The sequence below is a fragment of the Vidua chalybeata genome, chromosome 5, assembly GCF_026979565.1.
Source record: "Vidua chalybeata isolate OUT-0048 chromosome 5, bVidCha1 merged haplotype, whole genome shotgun sequence".
In the NCBI taxonomy this organism is placed as follows: domain Eukaryota; kingdom Metazoa; phylum Chordata; class Aves; order Passeriformes; family Viduidae; genus Vidua; species Vidua chalybeata.
Window position 1 is genome coordinate 30,373,331 of NC_071534.1, and position 19,435 is coordinate 30,392,765.

General features: G+C 42.9%; 1 long non-coding RNA gene across 1 annotated transcript; it reads left to right on the top strand.

Moving 5' to 3' along the window:
• The first annotated feature begins 10,909 nt into the window (after positions 1–10,909).
• Positions 10,910–14,468, top strand: LOC128788171 (uncharacterized). Its single transcript, XR_008430977.1, has 2 exons — positions 10,910–10,989; positions 12,728–14,468. It is a non-coding gene; the product is annotated as an uncharacterized LOC128788171 (long non-coding RNA).
• The last annotated feature ends 4,967 nt before the right edge of the window (positions 14,469–19,435 follow it).

A 19,435-nucleotide genomic window follows, 5' to 3' on the forward strand; every position in this document is an offset into this window, starting at 1 on the left:
GTGGACAGAGCTGAGCTCCCAGAAAGCATTATTTAACATTTCCCAGTAACGAGGGAGGTTTATCTTCATTGATACATCTGAGTGCTGTGTCTAGGGACAAGCTTTGCACTGTACACAAAGGGACTCATAGTGGCAGGGATTTCTTGATGGAATTTGGCAGAATTCCTTTAATCAGGTGGTGTGAGGGAACATTCTACCCTTGATGGTGTTGGATTCCTGGGGAGGGGGAAGAGAACAGTTGGCAAACACAGTGTCAGTCTCCATCTGAATGCTGGGGAGGCTTCTGGAGTGTCCTCAGTCACAGCTTGTTTCACCTCACCCTGCAAATCTGTTCCTCTGGTTAGAGGGACTTAAAGGGGGGAAATCATTGCTGGAAGTGGGGACAGGTGCAAGTTCCCTGTGAAGTGATGAGAGTTATGTTTTCCAGCAGTGGTCATAGAGGATGATGCACAAAAGGTGAGGGAATATATCTGTGGACACATTTTGAATCTCCTCCTTCAAACTATAAAACATAGCTCAGTTATTCAACCAATCATGCTTCCACTTTGGTTTATAATGCTGTAGGCAAAGCCAACTGAGACAGGAACTTTAGGATGACTGCAACAAATATCTTTGAATTGGATCTAACAGGTGCCCACTTAAAATTTCTCCCTACAAAGCAAGCAGCCAAGGGTGATGTTGCCCAGCAGAGCTGAGTCCAAAGCTGAGCTCTGTGGGATCAGGCAAACCTCAAAGGGCTGCCCTCCACCCCTGCTTATCCCTCAGACCCACAAGCTTCTCTAAGCTTTTCTTGAGCCATTTCAGCTCATTAAATCAGCAGGAAACTATCACTTTTATTTCCTTGAAGCAGTTTTTTGTTCATTAGCCAACTGACTGGGCTTGGTGAAGTGCCCAGCAAATACCAGACACAGCTAAGGAAGGCCCAGGACGAAGAAGCACAGGGAGAGTCCCTTCCCTGTGTCATGGCTGGGAAACACTAAATCAGTTCTCTGCCTCTCCTGTAACTTGAGTCTAAATTAAGCTCGTGCTCTGAGCTGCCTTATAGACAAGCTTGCATTTCCACAGACTACAGAAGAAGCTGGGGGTGTGAAATGGCTTCACTCAGCTCAATTTAGTGTCCATGAATGCCTCTTCCTGTGCCCAATGTTGTAATTCCAACACTTCTTATTAATAGCAACCCCATGCACGTAACCTGTTGTAAATTGTCTTGAATCAGCCCCAGCACTGATATGAGCTACACTGGCTATATAAGCACCACAGGTTTTTTCCTTGACATGTGCCAGAGATTTACTGTGTAAATTGTACTCCCAAAATATCCATGTCATTGTAAACTTGCAGGCTAATGCTGAGACACATTCAGAAAGTCACAGGCTTCCTGCAGTTTGTTGATTTTTTTTTTAGCACATTAAGGAAAGTGAGTAGAAATTTATCCTGCCTGGATTTTAGTTTTATTGATCGGTACTTGGACTAGTAATTAAAATTAATACATTTAAAAGGATGCATGTTAGATGGCAGGGGCTTCCAGCTTCCAAAAGTGAAACTAGAAGTGGTTTATTTTAAAAGTTTAAAAAAATAGTAAAGCATTTTGCATGAAAACTATCATCTAAGCAGATAAAAACTGCATTTTGTGTGATCGTGAATTGTCTTATTCTTTTATAATTTCACTGTGACTGTTCTGCCTGTCTGGACAGGATCTATGCCTGAGAAATGGAGACCCTTATCCAAGCTATTTTGAAAAGTTCAAAGAACTGAAGACAAACAATTAATGCACATTATGGGATAAGTGTCAACCCCCCCATTTTTTCCCAAGTCATCCCTCTAGTTACAGATTGGTGATCTTCTCACCGCTGCCTTCAGTGATCAACACTCATGTACTTCTTCATCAATGAGTAGATTAAAAACCCTTTAAAATTATGTGATTTCCTAAACTTATTGTTTACTTTTCCTGATGCACCCTGTTTCTGCAAACCCATTCCTCCATGAAGTTATTGGAAGTGTGATGCTGCTTAATACATTTCAAATTATTCTGTGCCTGCCTACATTATGTCACAAGTGATCAATACCCTTGCAGCTGCTGGAACTGCTTGGGGACATGGTGCTCACCTTTCAAATCAAATAAACCCACAAAAGTAATTACATTCTACTCTCTCTCCAGTTGTTCCATTGTTGTACAAAACATCATTAAATTGTCTTGCCCTATGATAGGAAGTACACTTAGAGGGCATCTATAGCCCCACATCCTTCATGGAATGAAGGAACTTGACATCTGTCCCTGTTTGTACAAGGTAATTTTAATAACCTTTAATCAAATAAACAGGTTTTTGCTCTCCTGACTTCCAGAGAGCAAGTGAACAAGCTGCACGAGCATAGATGATTTATCCTCATCAAGTGCTTATTCCTGTTATCTTTGCACTCTCTCTCCCCCTCTAATTCTGCCCATGCCAAAACTCCATCAGTTCTAGAAAGGATTTGGCAGTGCAGATAGACTTTGAAAAGAGTTTCAGCCAGGGAGGCTTGTCTTTTAGAGCAAGCTCCTGTTTCTGGGACAGTTTATGTCACCTCTGCATAGAAAACCTGCTGAGATCAGCCCAGCCACCTTGGACGCCTGACACGTGTCTAAGAGAGCTGTTCCACTATGGTATCATTACATTGCTCCACATAGTAAGTGCCACTGGTAACAGTGTGGTATTCTGACAAAATTCAAACTGATTTTAGCTGGAGCAGCAGCACTTCTAAGAATCAGCCAGGGCTCTGCTTCATTTTTTTGTAAATGACAAAAAAATACAGTTGTGACTTTTGGGCAACATCTCAGTTGCCTTTTACTGTAGCATTTGTGAACTGTAATATTATCTAAATACCCATTATAAGATGTTGGCTATTAAAGGAATGAAGAAAGAGTCCTGCCCTCTTCTGGTTGTTTTTGCCATGAAAAATGCCTGTGGGCACTGGCCTTGGACAGCCTTTGCTCCCATGGATGGTTCCTTGGCAAAGGAAAACACTTCATTGAAAGATCTGCCAGGCAGGAGGCTGTGATTCTGAAATCTGATGTGACAGAAGCCATCCAGGGCTTGCTCAGCAGTGAACTGTTGATCCAGGAATTTAGCTGGAGAAAACACAGCACCTCACAGACATTTGCCATTCAGTGGCAGAATATCAGCACCTGACATGTGATCCTGAGGGCAAAATGACTAATCCTAAAATACAGGCTGAGAGGACAAAGTGCCTGCAGGGCTGCTTACCTCCCAGTAGAATTTTAGAGGGTTCTGGTCAGCTGGCTTAGAAAACCTTTCAATGGGGAATTATGAAAAGGAATGATGGGGTTGATGATGGGATTTTTCTCATCTACCTTTAGATAAACAAAGCATACATTTATAGTTGTCTAGTCATCTTAAGTGAAAGAAAAAAGACAAGTTATTTTGACTCATCTGTTCATCTTAAGTGAAAGAAAAAAAGTTATTTTGACTCATCTGTTCTAATCCACATGTCTGCCACGAGGGAAAAATATGTGGATTCCTGAAAGTGCATTTTCTTTCCCTTCACTCTGAAAGTGGGCTGAATTGTTGGAGGGAAAAGAAATCCAATTGATTTTTACTCTGAGTAAAGTCCAAAAAGTGAGTAGAAATGTGTAGCAGAGGGAAAAGGGAGGTGGGGTCACTGTCTTGGTGTTATAAATTGAGGCAAATAATTTGTTCAGCCTTTCAAGAGTCAATCAGAAATTTATTGATTACAGCAAGCGATGGCAAGCAAACAGCGCTGGGTGCAGCCGGGGAGTCCCCGCTCCGCAAACGGCTCACACTGTTTCCCCCTTCCCACAGTCTTTTTATACTCTCTTTCTTCCGTGTCTGTGGTATCTCTGGGTGTACTCTGCGCTTGCGCCCTCTGTTGCTAGGGGGTCTTCTTCTACTCTCTGGTGGTCGTTTGACGAAGGCTTCTCTCTTCTTCCTTGGTGAAAGTCCATGGCCCTGTAATGGTCTTTTCTATATAAGGTTATATGTTATATGCACCTAAGTTCTAATTACACAACCAGCTTAAGTAATCAACATACTAGCTAGTTTCTGTCTGGCGTTTTTCTGTTATCTACAAAAGGCTTCTCCTTTGGCTCTCTGTTATCTTACACAAGGCTTCTCCTTTGATTTTCTGTTATCTACACAAGGCTTCTCCTTTCTGTCTTGATGAACAAAGAGTCTTTTCTAACTTATCACATTGGGATTAGTCCTTCTTAGCTGAGCATAAATCAGCCCCACAGCTGCACCTTCAGAGCAAGAAGAAGGTCATTCCTTCCAGCTGAGCAGCAGGGGCAGCAGGGCATGTGCTCCTCTTGAACCCCTGCCAGCTGCAAAGGAGAATTATTGCAGCCAAAACAACTGCTAGGATCAAGTGACTGCTGTGTATTTATAGCAGCACTCAGTACCCAGGCTAACAAAGGAAAGGGAGCAGGTCTAGGAGTGCCACCTCCAGCTCAGGTTCGCTCTGCTGCCCACCAGCTGCATGTCTGGTCTGCAACTGTGATGAATTCTGTCGTGATCTCCTTAGCAGATGTGAAAAATGGAATCAGGTCAGGTTGCCATATGAATGGGACTCGGTGGATCCTTGCAAAGACTGCTCTGTAATGCTGGGGTTGGCCAGTCCTTAAGGAACTGATGGCACCTTAGGATGCAAAATGACACTAGTGCTACCACAGAAATAGGAAAAAAGAAATTCTAAGTGCTTCTGGCTGTTAGGGCCTCAGAGTTTTTATTTAGGCTAGGGTGCTTCTTCACTGGTGAAATGTCTTATTAGGTGTGATTTGGTGTTGCAAAAGGTTATGGATATTTCTATCTTAAGCAGGAAATAACAGCAACATCCCTTATAAAAGTAATTGTGAAGTACATGAACCACTGAGGCTGTTCAATTATGTAACTAATTATGTCTGTGTCGCTGATGTTTACATTGTGCTGCCCTCACTGGCTCTGGGATAACCCACACCTATTGCAGGTATCTGGGTCAGGAAATAAAGGGTTCTTTCCAAATGAGTTTCATATAAACCCTTCTTTGCTGCCACTCCTCCTCAGAGCATGCAGAGCCTCCTGATTATTCTTATCCCTTTCCAGCTGGTATGAAGATTGAAAACCACATTGGAGATGCCCAGCTTGCACTTGTCTATGGTTTCCTTCAGGTAGAAAATGAAGATCAGAGCCATGCAGCTGGATGGCTTTCTTGGAATATGTTTTTTTTTTTGAGAACTTTCATCCTCATATTTATGCTCTGGTATGATAAATTCTTTAGCTGGCTAGCTCAGAGTGTTCCAGGGTAATGTTTATTCTCCCAACTGGTATTTTTACTCTTCGCTCTACTCTAGATTCAACCTAAAAGCCAGTGGAAACTCAAACTGGAACAGGAAGTGTTACTGCTGATGAAAGTTTAAAGTTTTTTAGGGGGAATGCCTCTGAGAAATTGACATGGCATTTTATGCTGTGGGATCACAGGATCTGACTCAGGTTTCCAGGCACAATCATGGCACAAGCAATCTTACATCATGGTGTCTCACATGTTACATCCATCTGCACCCTGCCTATCTTATCCTCCTCCTAAGCTGTGCTTTGCCCCGTTCTCAGGGAAATCTACCCTGTCCTGAATTCTTGTGTCATGGTAATATTTGTGTATTGTGTATACCCAGCTCCAAAGTATTTGTAATGATCACAACTCAAGATGATTTCTTTTCTGTTACTTTTTTGACCAGGGAGCAGATTTTTATTTCACTCACAGTGCCAGTAATGTATATGAAAGGCCTTCCATCTTTAATGATTCCTACAGACTCCAGAATTAAGTTCCCTTTGGTTCACTCTTCAAGCTCATCACTTCTCTGCCTGAAAAAACCTTAGGAAACCTTACCTAAGCACTGACTGCTCTGTCTTTTCCCTCATGCTCCAACTATTTTTCTTATCTGAAAGTGTATTTTTTTTAATCTTTAATTGTGTCTATCACTAGGTGCAGAAGAACATAAACCCAGGATGTTTTATTGATACTATGGTCCAGAGTTGGAGCTTGAGGTTTCTTACAAAGGGAATAGAAATATTCCAATAGGGATTTTACAGCAGGCATATAAATCAACAGCAAATAAATGGCTTCAGATAGGCTTGGCAATCTGTGAGACAGCAGGACCAAGGCTCAATATAAAAGGGGCTGTAAAGGTTGTGTCAGGGTTTAGGGGTTTATAAGTTATGTGTAATTGGATTTGCTGCCAAATGAGGAAGAAAGCGAGATTGTTATCATGAAGCAAAAAAACCCTCAGCACCTCTGAAGCATTTAATGCATAATTTGTATTGTGCATGACAGCCTCTTTTATTATTCATTTCCACTGCATTTCATGGTCTAGCAAGAGAGATAAGTAAGGGAAGTGTGGTAATCATAGAATCAGAGCACAGAGAAGCTTCCAGCAGTCAGTAGCTTAGGGATGGATTTTGCTGCTAAATCTGTCATTTGCTGGAATTCACAGGACAGGATTCCTAAAGATTTTCTGACAAGGAATCCCCAAAGCAACACCAGCTGTAGGATGAGACAGTGGCTAAACCTTAGGAAGATCTGGCCACAGTTGTTTCAGAATGAGCTCCAAATCTAAACCAGACACATTTGGATCACTTCAGTTCTGGCATCCCAGCAGGGAAAATGCCTGGAACATTCAATTCAAGCTTTTTCCTCGGAAGGAAAAAATCTCATCTCATGTCCGCATCTGCTGTGTAGTAATTTTACACTACAGGTAAAAAGAGGTGTATAAAATAATTTTATTTAAATGTTCTTAACAAGGTATCTCCACTAAGACACTTTTGGAAGCAACCGTTAGGCAAACCACAAAGTCCTGCTGTAGTTCAGTAACTGAAGGGATGTGATCACCACAGGCATTTGGAACTGCTCACTGACACAAATAAACAATTCCAGTGCCTGTGTAGCTTCCAGCCCTTCTGGAAGGTAAATCCATGTTCCTTGGCTCACATGACACCTCACAAAGATCCTGTTTCTGCAACCTTGTTGTCTCAGGGGCTTGTAAACTTCTTTACCTTGGGTAGCACTTACCTTTATTTAGGTAATTTACCTCAGTGGGAATCCGTACTGTAGTCTTTGCCTGAAATGAATACAAGAAATTCCTTTAGCAGATGAAGAGCATTTCATAGCTAGTCACTCTTGTATTTACTTCCTTAGAACAGTTATAGTGTTGTTTAGACAAATATCTGCTTGTTTTCACAATTAAAGTAACTTGTCCCCTAATGTGTCAGGCGTTTACATTTTGCCAGGAGCTATTCATTTAGATATTCTGCCAGTCAGGCAGAAATATTCTCCAAGGAATTCAAACCAGGGAATTAAAGAGAAAAAAAGTATCTGCAGAAAGCAGTGCACTTCCCCTTCATAGTCTGGATTCAATGAATCCAGAAAAGGATTTCAAAGCAGCATCTCAAAAAGGAATAGAAATTATCAACAGTGCTTAGAAGACAGCACTGTTTAATCATGTATTGTGTTAGTAAAATAGAGTATCCAAAAGTACTAGTAATCCAGAAATATGTAAATCCAATTACTAAGTACTTACAACTGACTTCTCTTTTCAACAGGTGGTTCCACATACACAGCCACATGGGAACTGTGAGTAGACTCAGTTTTTGTAACTGCATCTTCTCCAGGGCAGAATGAGAGCCTAAAATACACATGAAATACAGCAGAGAGAAAAAAAGAAAATGGCATGTCATCATATTTTAATTTCCCCAATCACTCAAGTCATCTCCCAGTTAGACCTGCTGGAGTTGGATCTGTTTCTTCCCATGTAGAAAGTGAAACTTGGGTTTAAAAAAAATTATATATGTGTGTGTGTATGTGTGTGTGTGTGTGTGTGTGTGTGTATTTTAAATTTTCTTCTTGAGATTTCTTCACATAGATACACATAGATTTTTCTGTGAAAGCAAAGAAAGGTTAGGTTAAAATTCTCCCAGGAGCCTTATCTCAGCACATAAACTCAGAAGAGACTTTGTGTTTCCCAAAGTCCACGGGGAGTTTGCTTAGCTATTCCTCTCTGTGAACAAGGGCTACCCAGAAATATCAGCATTCTTTTTACTGGAGATAACCTTAATCTCTTGCACTTCAGAGGATGGCTGTAATTGCTCTGCTTGTTGGAGTCAACAGAAAACCAGCCTGAAGTTATTTGCCCCAAACCCTGTCTCCTCCAGCAAACAGAGCAGGGAACCAACCTCCTCCTTCAGCACTCTGGACTAGAGCTAGGAAGAAAAAAAGCTCCAGTACTTTCATCCCCCTTTCCAAGGCTGCTTGTTTTATTTTCTGCCCTGCCTCCTAAAAGATATCACAGCTCCAAATATGATCATTTTTACAGGCCCTGCCTGTGGGTGACTGTCACTCTGTTATCTCTGGAGTTCTACCAGTAACTCCTGGGCAATAGCAGATGAAGGAAGAGTTGGGTTCTCAAAACCACTGGCTGTTTACAAACTCAATGAAAAAGCACCAGAAGAGATGGGAATTTTTCATGCTTTCTTCCTGTGTGTAAAGTTATGTGTTTGCTTTCTTCATAGCCATCAAAGAGTCCATATGATAGAGATATTTCATAAAACAGACTCCATTCCTTCTGCAGCATTTCTCAGCACTCACAGTGCACAGAACAAGCTGGAATGAAAGAATAGGCAGAATTTGTCACTCCTGTCATCATAGGACAGCAAAGGAGACATTGCAGGGAGGGGACAGGGAAGGTTTGGGCTGGCACACACATACACAGGTAGAAGCATATGGTATAAACTGAGTGTCTGGAAAGTACAAAGGAGGAAAAAAAAAACATAGGGAAAAATGTTTACTAGTCTGTTGATTAGTAAAAAAAACATTGCAGACACAGCTTGTCTGTTCTTCAGCCGGGACAGGGCTCTGGTGACACAGGGACAGGCGCATGTGTAATGTCAGAGTGGTTGGGTAGGGGTAAAACAAAACGTGGAGGATGAGAGCAGGAGGTGTGGCTGATGTGTGAGGATGTGTCGCCGGTTAGCGCACCAGCAGCGGCGCATGGAGACCGAGTGAGTCTGAAAGAGAAGTGCGAGTGCCCTGTGCCAGGAGACGCCGAAAGAACCGGGGACAGGAGTTTTGCCTCCACCGCTGGCACATGTGCCAGGACTCCCCATGTGCCAGGACAGCCCATTGCTCCCTGGCATTGGTCCCTGCTGAATTCAGGGCCCCCTCCAAGGCACATTCCTCTTGGCTGCTCCGCCAGCTCCCCCCACGCTGAGGGTTGGATCAGCCCTCTCTTTTTCAGACCAAGACAAATCTTTCGTTTCTGCCTACCAAACCCATTCTCATTATTTTCCTCATGTACTGGGTATGATGAATACACTCAAGCACAGTCTGGCAAAGCTAAAAAAGCTTCTAAGTATGGCAAACTGATTGTCTGTGAAGCAGCTCTGTAGTCTCATGGTTTTGTATGCAAGAGGTTCAGCCACCAAAAAGGAGCACAGCACAGGCAGCTGAAGAGATGAATGACTCCAGTTAAGAGGGAACATGAGCAGATGGTAATTTACTCAGTGTGCTTGGGACACGTTGTGATCACGCTGGAGGAATTTCTGTTTGCATAATTTCTGCTCTCATTAAGTCTTGATAGACTTTTTCTTCCCCTGTGCATTTAAATTTTTCTCCTCCCGTGTATTTCAAGAACAGCGGTGACAGAAAAAAGTAGAAAGTGTCATGCAGTGGAAAACACCGGGGATGATTTAACTTGCATGGTTTCTCAGGACCAGTCTAGAATAGGTTTTGCTACCAGTTATTCTCCTGCTACCTTCACAAAATTATCACTCCGAAGGGGGTTTTTGCTCTTCCTGAGAAAGAAAATTTCCTCTCTGCATTTCAATGAAAGGCATTCAGCCCCCTTGCTCCGCCCCCAGGCTGTTTCCTGTGCAAACCCTTAAAATTTCATTTTCTTTTTGAACCAGCTACATTTGCATTTCACTGAGCCCTCTGAGACATCTTTTTTGTCAGGGTGTGAGAGAGGGCTGTGCCGACGACCGTGCTGGGGGGCACATCTGGAGTTGTCTCCTGATGGAGCTAGGACCAAGTCCCTTGCAGCACAAGCACAGTGACAGCAGCAATGTCAGCCTTTCTCCCAGCCTGTGGATCCTGTGGCAGCTGTTTTTTTCCATGCAGGTCGTGTATGTGCAGGTATGGATGCAGAGGTGATCACATTACTGTTACTCTGGGCTGTGACAGGTATGGAGAACTCAAGCTTGCAGTACCCTGCAGTTTCTGTGTGGACAAGAAAACATTTGGAGCACTCTTTAATGTTTAAAACCCCCAATCCCATTTAGGAGGTCAGGATGCCAGAACAACTGGAGTGCCTGATAGACCTGAACCTGAGTGTGAGGGCCCCCAGCATGAACATATATTTAGCAAGGTGAATTCTGACCAACATCCTTGACTCAGGTTTTCACTCTGCTGTGCCATCTGTCTGTGTTCACTGAATAAGCAGATTTTCTATCCATCATGCAGCTCTAAGATGGATTGGTTTTCAGAAGTAAGTTGAAAAAAAATAGCTGCCCTTGGGCATGGCGAGATTTAGTGAGGTGGAATCATATCCATGATTGCCTGTGCTGGAGGAAATCCCTACGTGGCACAGGGGAGGAAGGAGCAGAAGCAACCTTTTTCTTTTTTTTCTTGAGCTTTTTCTTTAATGTCTGGCTGGCACACACTGGCATTGAAAAAGCTTGTTAGTAATTTATATTTGCCTCTAGAGGATTTATCTTTACTCCATTAGATCTGATGTTGCTGTGCCAGTTGCAGGTGGATAGTGAGGCCTGCCAAGGGTACAAAAATAATTGGGAGGATCAGCACCATAGCAACCTGGTTTGCATCACAGCAGCCACAGGTGTGCATTCCATTTAACTCCATTAGGAATCATCCTCCACGAGGAGAGGTGATTTTAGACACTGACCTGGAAGCAGCACCCGTGCCAGGGGAATGAGCAAGAGCCTGTTTCAGAGGCAGGTGTGGGCTGAGATAAGTGGCAAAGCTGCAGGTTCAGATGTGGGCAGTGCCAAGTGAGGAGCTGGGATTCCATGTGTGGGATTCTGGTGTGGCCAGCCAGAGGCAGATTTACCTTGATCTGTGGACTGAGGACATGTATGAGGTGTGGATGGTGCTGATGTCCTCCCTCAGTTCCCTCTCCACAGCCTCTGAAGCTGGTTGGCTCTGCAGTGATAACTGGGCTTGTTCTGGGAGCAAATGCTGTGTAAGGTAGGGCTGTGCACCTGACGGAGTCTGGGCTTAATGGAGATGAGCTCAGCAAAGCCCTTGTGCCACTTTGGCTCCGCAAACCTCCTGAGCTGTCCCAGGCACAGTCACATCTCTGCTCCAACCCACATGCAGACCAGCTCATGAGCCAGAGCCAGAAAACTTCCCAGGAGGAAAAATCCTGACATCATCTGTGTGACACCCACATTTAACACAGGAGAAGGAGTATTGGGTTGGGAGCCAGTATTTGTCCAAAGGAGGGGACCCTAAACAAGATGATGCAAGACAAGTCCCAGAGATGCAACTGTACCTGGGGATGGATGAAAAGTTTCCTCATCAGGGGGTGATTATTGATGACCTGTTGCTGTGGCTTGAATGTGCTGTGTCTGTCAGGGCTGTCCTTCCTCACAGCATCTCTGTATTGTCTGTCAGGGCTCTCCTTCTTCACAGCATCTCTGTTTCCATGGGGGCTCCACGTGCTCATGCAAAAGTGCAGGAATCCTCCTTCTCCTCTGCAGAAGGATATGACTGTTTAAACTGTGTTGTTCCAGCCAGGCTGTTGTCCAGCATCCCTTAGTAGAAAATGTTTGATGTTACAAAGTGGAAAAAAAAAAAATCAGGAAAGAAACCACGCAGTATTATTGACGCCAGACATTTTGGAGAGGAATATTTTTTGCTAGTCCCTGGCAGGCAGTGGGTTGGCACTCAGCCTGAAGTCACAGCTGGGCTGGGAACAGCATGGGGTTTGAATGCCACATGGAGCAATGTTGGGTATATTGCCCAGACCTTGTTTGCATTTGGCCACTAAGCCTGACTTAGTTTTTTTCAAAAACATTTGTTAGACACACTGCAAGTAATGTCCTTTGAGTTCACATCAGGCATGAGGGATTTCATATTGTAGCTTTTTTGAATCACTTTTCACTTAAAATGTACTTCACGACAATTTTTGGTAGTTTAAATACAGGACAGGAAAGGGGGGGGGAAGAGAACATGGAAAGTAAGACTGGTTCTAGGTAAAATATTTAGTAGATAAAATACTTTGTGTGCACACAGATGAAGTAATATTCACTCATTTTAACTCAACCAAACTTAAAGACTCCAGCTTCTCCAGCATCACTGGTGAGGAGCTGCCTGAGCTGAGGAGTGTGAAACAAGGAATGCAAGGCTCCTTATCCCTGGAGAAATGGCTCCTTTCTCTTGCAGATGCTAATAGCAGCTTCTCCTCCTACAGAGATCCTCTCCCAGGAGGGAATTAGGGTTTCCACAGTGCAAAACAAAGCCAAACTGCTTAATAGTCTCATTGTCCCGTCCAATTCAGCCCAAGGACAACTCCAGCCAAGCAAAGCTGGGATAGAAGTACCAGGGGAAAGGTTAACCTTCGGCAGCTTCCCCTTCAGCTTTGTGGCTATGTGAGGCGTGGCTATTTCAAATTAGAGCTAACTCCAGGCCCAACCTTGGGAAATGAACCTCAAATTTTGATTCTGCTTTGTAGGGGTGTGCAATGGCACAGCAGAAGCTGGGATGACAGCAGTTCCACGAGTAACATTCCTGGCTTTGAAAAAAATGTTCCGCTGAAACAGCTGTGGATGCTCATTCCAATACCTGTTTTTGTACTCTGATGCTGTGCAGAGTCAAAGAGCAGCACTTCTGTAGGATATCTGAGGGTTTCTTTTCTCACCTGCTGGTATCAACTATCTGAGCTAAAAAGTAGAGCTGTGCTGTTATTTGGGAGCAAACCAGGCTGTTTGAGAGGCAAAAGCAGTGCTTGTGTTTTGCAAACTTTGGCAAGAAATATAACATTTCCATACCAAGACACATCAGGTGAGTAAAGTGAATAAAACCCCCAGTTGTGTTTGGTGATGGAAGTGTGTAATTTTCACAATCGAGATCTATGATATTTAGAAATCTGTAACTTTTCAGAGAGAAGGTTGGAAAGCACCCATTTGAGTTTCGTGTGCATTATTATATGCTCTTTCCTGTCCATAACCTGAATTGTTGCTGCACATATAATTAACAGAGTGAAAGTCCTATTCTACAAATAATTGGGATGGATATGTTAAATAGGAGAAGAGCCTTGTTTCAGCTAGCATGCTTCTTTTTTTTCTCTGTGCAGAATTAGTTTGGAACTTTAATTGCCTATTCATGCATGAAAAAGTATGGAATCATTGATGTACAAAAAGGAAGTAAGACAGTCCTTGCCTATTGCACAAATATGTCTGGACTGCCTCTTGATGAAGTTTCCTAGAAATCCTTTATGTTCCTAGGGTTTTATATTGGTTCCTATTGCTGCAGCTTTCTAACTGTGCTATCATAAATAAATAGTTTTTAATATATCTTGGAAAATCCTCCTGAAAATTCTCCTTGTGACTGTAATTATTGGACAGAACTTGCAGCTTGCTTTGATCACAGACTACACAGAAACCTTTGTTCCACTGCAGGCAATGAAATGTGGATTAAGTCATGGCTCTGGTGGCTTTAATACTTGACATTTGTTGAGTGGAAGTAAAAGAAACTCCCAGTTGGGTGAAAATCCAGGGGACATCCTGAGCTATAAGAACTGTGTGGATAAAGAACTCCAGGAGTCTTTTATGGACAATGTTTTATGTTTTTTTTCTAGTTTAAGAAGGGTTTTGTATTTTACTTATAAACTGGAATTTAAATCATATCTTATGCACATGTGAAATAATGTGGGTTTTAAAGAAAATAGAGTTCTATCTCATATTAACTGTCTGATGCCACATAAACAAAGCAATTCAGTGTTGGTCATGGCTTGCATTAATGCCTGTAACCCCAGCTCTTTTGTGAACCGCTGACAGGGAAGCTCCCTTTCCTGCCTTTGGAATCCAAAAGGGAATCAGCAAAACAATAGGGAGCACATCAGGGAATGAAGCCTTGGCAAAACCAGCCTGTTTTCCTAGCAATGCCCCAGACACAATCCTACTATCATTCTGCACGTCCTCCTGCAAAAGTTAGAGGAAAAGAGAATGGGCTGTTTATCAAAGCCTCTCCTATTTGCTTTGCCCTTCAGAAACTGATAATTAAGGCACTGCTAACCCGGGGGCTGTTTAGTGCCCTGGACCACCCAAGTGGTGAGTGTGGGAGGCATTTTGTTAAGGAAGATACACAAATGTACCCATCTCACAATCTTAAAGCAGCTTTACAGGTAAGAGAGGCCTTGGAAAGAGATACACTTGCTAATGACTCTCAGCAAATAAAAACCTCTAGCGGTCTCATGGCTTTGTTTGTGCAGTTGTTGAATATTATCTAAATTACAGATAGGAGAGGGTGAATGGCTAGAGCAGCAATCTTTTGTCCAAATTCTTGTCTCACTTGAGCCCTCCCTCTGCCCCAAGGCAGCCAGGAAAATCCTGGCGATTTCACCCCACCATCACTCTGAGTAGTATCAGGGGAGGCAACCACGTTTGAGTTTTGAGGTTTGTCACCTGGAGCTGCTCCAAAGTGGGAAGACTGCTGGGGACACAGTGGGAGAGGGGACACCTGGTATATCTAGGGACCTGTTCATGCAGAGCAAAGTGACTACATTTGACAGCATGTGTTGTATGACTTCAGATCCCAGGGTTAGCAGTGTGGCATGGGGTGAAGAACAGTTGTCTCTTGCCTCACCAGGTTTATTTTCCATTTACTTGCAGGGTTATGCCTTACCTTGCCTCTTCCTTTACCTCCAAGCTTTTTAATAGAGGACATAGCAATCAGTCAATTTAGTTTTAATTATGTGAAGGAGGGGTAGAAGCAGAGGACTGAACACTCCAGACCACAGAGAACATTTTTTCCTCATGTTACTTACTTGTTGGTAATTACTAACCCTTTACATTGAAGGGCTTTCCAGTCACCTGAATGATTTGCATTCATAAAACCAGTAACATTTCCATTCTCCATGAGTGGCTGCCTTTCTGCTATTTTCTGCACTCATATGAACAATCTCTGAAGAATTCCAGATGACCTAAGGGAAAAAAAAAACGAAAAATAAAAATCTGAGAAAACATGAAAAGTCTTCCTCTGATTTTCTCATATGCCTTAAATTGCACTGCTGCTATGTCACTGAGAGCTGAGTTAGAAAAAAAGGAGTCAGAGGGGCTCACTAGCAACACACAGCTGGTCCCTTTAACTTCAAAGGCATTTGCACCAGCCTTTGACCTCCTCCTGAGGGGAAGAGAGGACAGAGGTACCCCTTTCCAGTCTCTTGGCTCTGTTTCTTTTATTTTGCTGCAGAGTTACTGCTGCTGGGTAGTAAATCACTCTCAACTTTGACTTCACATGGCTCAGACAGACACCAGAGGTCCTGCCGAGCATTTGGGGCTCTGTCATGGATGGGGTAGAGCAGAAATCCTTCAGTCAGAGCCCCTCAAGTCTCTCCAGAGATCTGGGCTCTCCCACTCAGCTGCATTCATGGCTGTGGAGCCAGAAAACTGACTAGTTCTCACTGCAGCCTGTCACTTCCCCTGCCTGAAATGAGCACCGCAGGAGTCACTCATGTAAGATTTCCCTTCTTGCAGGTTTTTCTTTCACATTGATGCTGGTCTCAGAGGTGTGATGAGTTCTGCCCAGGCTCCTGTTTCACTTGTGGTTAAACTTGTAATTTCCCTGTTGTGATGTTGTGTGTAAACTTGTAATTTTTCTGAAAACTTTGTTCCATATCATCTCCACTTTATATTCCAGTAGTTGCTGTCTTTTAATCATCATAATTTTTTTTCCCAGCAGTGTCTTAATGCCACTTATAAAATACAATTGATCAGAATAATTATGCTGTTGGGACAGAAGGGAGTGTTGTTCCTATTTCTGCCTTTGCTACTGGCAGATATGGTGACCTTGTCCTTGGTAGCTTCTCTGTGCATTTCCTCCTCCATGATGTGTTGGTCTTGATAAGATAAATTGCAAGGAAGTAATTCCAGTGGCCTGTCACAGTCAGCCCAGCCCAGGCTTCCTGCCAGGGTGTTGTGTATTTCCTTATGTCATGGTTTAACCCCAGATGGCAGCTCAGCACCATGCAGCAGCTCCCTCATTCCTTCCCAGCACTAGGATGAGGAGGAGAATTGGGGAAAAAAAGAAGTAAAACCCATGTGTTGATATAAGAGCAGTTTAGTAATGGAAATAAATTAAAATATAATAATAATATTAATAGTAATGAAAAGGAAGCTAGTAAAAAGAGTTGAAGGAATCAAAGGCAAGAAAAACAAGGCATGCTCAATGCAGTTGATTGCCATCTGCTGACCTGAGCTTGCTCCTGAGCAGGGATTGGCAGCTCCCAGCCAGCTCCCCCCAGTTTTTATACTGAGCATGATGTTCTGTGGTATGGAATATCCCTTTAGCCAGCTTTGGTCAGCTGTTCTGGCTGTTTTCCCCCCCATTTTTTTTTTTCTACCTGGTGCCTGACAGAGCCTGGGAAACTGAAAAGTCCTTGATTTACAGTAAGCATAGCTTAGCAGCGATTAAAACATCAATATGTTATCAGCAGTATTCTCATCCTAAATCCAAAACACACCACTGTACCAGCTGCTAACAAGAAAATTAACTCTATCCCAGCCAGAACTAGGCCTCCTTGTCAGTGCTTTCCAAGCAGATTCAGGAGGTATGTTAGCTGTGGGCTGCTCCTGGCTGCTGGGAGACTTCCTTCCATCTCTTCCTGGCAGCTGCTCGAGCAGGGCAGGTGCAAGCTTGGCCTTTCTGGCTCAGTGAGAACAATTTTGGATGTGACCATCATCAGTTCTGCAGGAGTTTTAACAGAACTCAGCAAAGCATTTTTGCTTCCATAAAGTGCTTTAGCTTCAGCCATGGCCTATGAAATCAGCTCCAGAAGAGATTTGCATCAAAAGTCATCATGAAAATATCAGCACAGCATTACCCACATCAGCAAAAGTAAAATGGGACAAGTGAAAAGAACTATAAAGGTTGAAAAGAGGAACAGTTATTTTAACCAGTCAGTTTACAGTAATTTTTGTCTCCCTCTATCACCATCTAATACATCAGACATTGCTCTGGCAGGATTTCCTTATGGAGACACATCATTCCAAATAACTCTAAATGCAGAGCTGAGGTTGCTGAGTAGCTGGGTCTGTAAAGTGAATGGAAGGCTGAAGCACCTCTATACAGGTGTGACTGCAAGGACTTTGAGTGGTTCTTTGAGTTCATCCCATCTGAGTTGTCATTTGTTCCACAGATGAGCTTCTCTCTCCTTTGCCTGTGCTCCTCTTTCACATCTTAGTTGTGTGGGCACAGCTCTGTCTTTTTGCGCTCAATAACTACCTGTCTTCTAATCTTTGATGTGCCTAGATACTCTGCTACCAAAAAGGAACTTTTTGATTCTCCTAAGGGAACAGTAGCCACTTTTAGCTCTTAATCAAGTGATTTTCTGGGTAACTCTCTCTCATAGGCTTTTCTCTTTAGCTATTTTGTGATTCATGTGGGCTACAGCTATTTCGTTTGTTATCAGAGGCTCTGTTCTGATGCTCCTAATGGCATTTGTGATGGAAAATGCACACTGCTGTCCCAAGGATGATGAGATCTGACAGCTGGTATCCAGATATAACCAGAGCAGAGGTCTCCAATCTTTCCAACTCTTTTCCCCATGGCATAGACTGTATTTAAGCTTTTGGTGAACTGATGATAAGAGATAAGATCTCATTTGTGAACAGACTCTGCCCTGAAAATGAAAATAAAGGACATGCTGAACTCTACGGAGGTGTAGTCATTCAGTTCTGTGACCAACAAAGGAGGAATTGTGTTTGGAGTCAAATAAAAGATGAAGCCCATAAAGCTTTGTCCTCACATGAAAGAGTCCAGGTTCTCCTAATGACAATGATGCCAACACAATTTTCAGGATATACACAGAGATAGATAGATAGATAGATAGATAGATAGATAGATAGATAGATAAAATTTTTCTTAAAGTTCATGGCATCTCAGATTGTGTGACTGTATGGGAAAATAATCTCACTTAAAGTTTAGGGAAAGCAAATGTTCCTACTGTGCTCTAAAAAAGCCAAGCTGGAAGGCAAATGGGCTCAGCAGTCAAAATGAAGAGACAAAGACTTACTGATTTTTTTTTCACATCAGAGTGAGAATGGAGAAACCCACCCAAACTTTCATCACAGTGGTGGGAATGGCTGCTATTCCTGTAAGAGAGTGATTGATTTTGCTTTTGCTGTAGCCCTGGGTACATGCCAGGCTGGCAGAGACACCTTGCACCTTGCAGTGGTTCTTTCCCACTTGTCAAGCTGGGACCTGTATCCTCCTCACGTGCAGAGAAGATTTAAGACAGGCAAAATGTTTCAGAACTTTGTTCTTGGTCCTTAAGGAGTTCAGTGTACATAGGAGGGGATTTCCAGCAATGCCTCCAGGCATTATGGATATCTTCAGTCTGTGGAGTGGATTCAGCTCTGCCTGGTCCTTTTCCCTGTCTCCTCCCGCTTTTCCTCTGGAATACTGGGGGACACAGCAAAACACAAATTTCATTTAAAGTCATGTGATGTAACACATGTGCTCACTACTTTAAATATTTTGGTAAATATGTAGCTGGCATTTTTACCAAACACAAAGCAGAGCTTAGAGATTTTCCTGTCTGAGGCATGGGAAGCTTCAATTTAAACTGGAACATTGAGTTTCTTACATACTGTCTGTGGTAGAACAGTTCAGACTTTCCAAGTCACAAGGTTTTCATGGTAATTAGTCAATTTATGAAGCAGAATTATGTTTTTTTTTATTTTCTTAATTGGCATGTTCTAACCCACCACAGATGAACTGGTCTGTTACGAAACCAACCCACTCAGCTGTGAGTGGTTTTATTAATTTACCCAAATACATTATTTTGGGACATGGCAAGTTTGCTTCCCCATCCATCCACCTGTATATATATGTGTGTGTGTGAAGTGTTTACACACATACAACAAGTTTAAAGAGCACGTAAAACAGTCGATGCACAGAAATGCAACACATTGTCTCCTGTCTGTTGTGTTTCACTCTGATGCAGAAACTCATCACAGTCCCACTGTGTTTTATCATCATTTTATCATATGAAGAAAGACTAATTCTGATCTATATGCAGCAAGGCTAGGGGCAGTGAGTTTGATTTCTTGAAGGAGTCCTGATGTCAGTTTAGGTGGGCTTTGTGCCTACTCGGAGATCTCCTTTGTGGAGGAGAAAAAATCTGAAGGAAAAGGCACAAAGTGCTGGGATAAACTGAAGA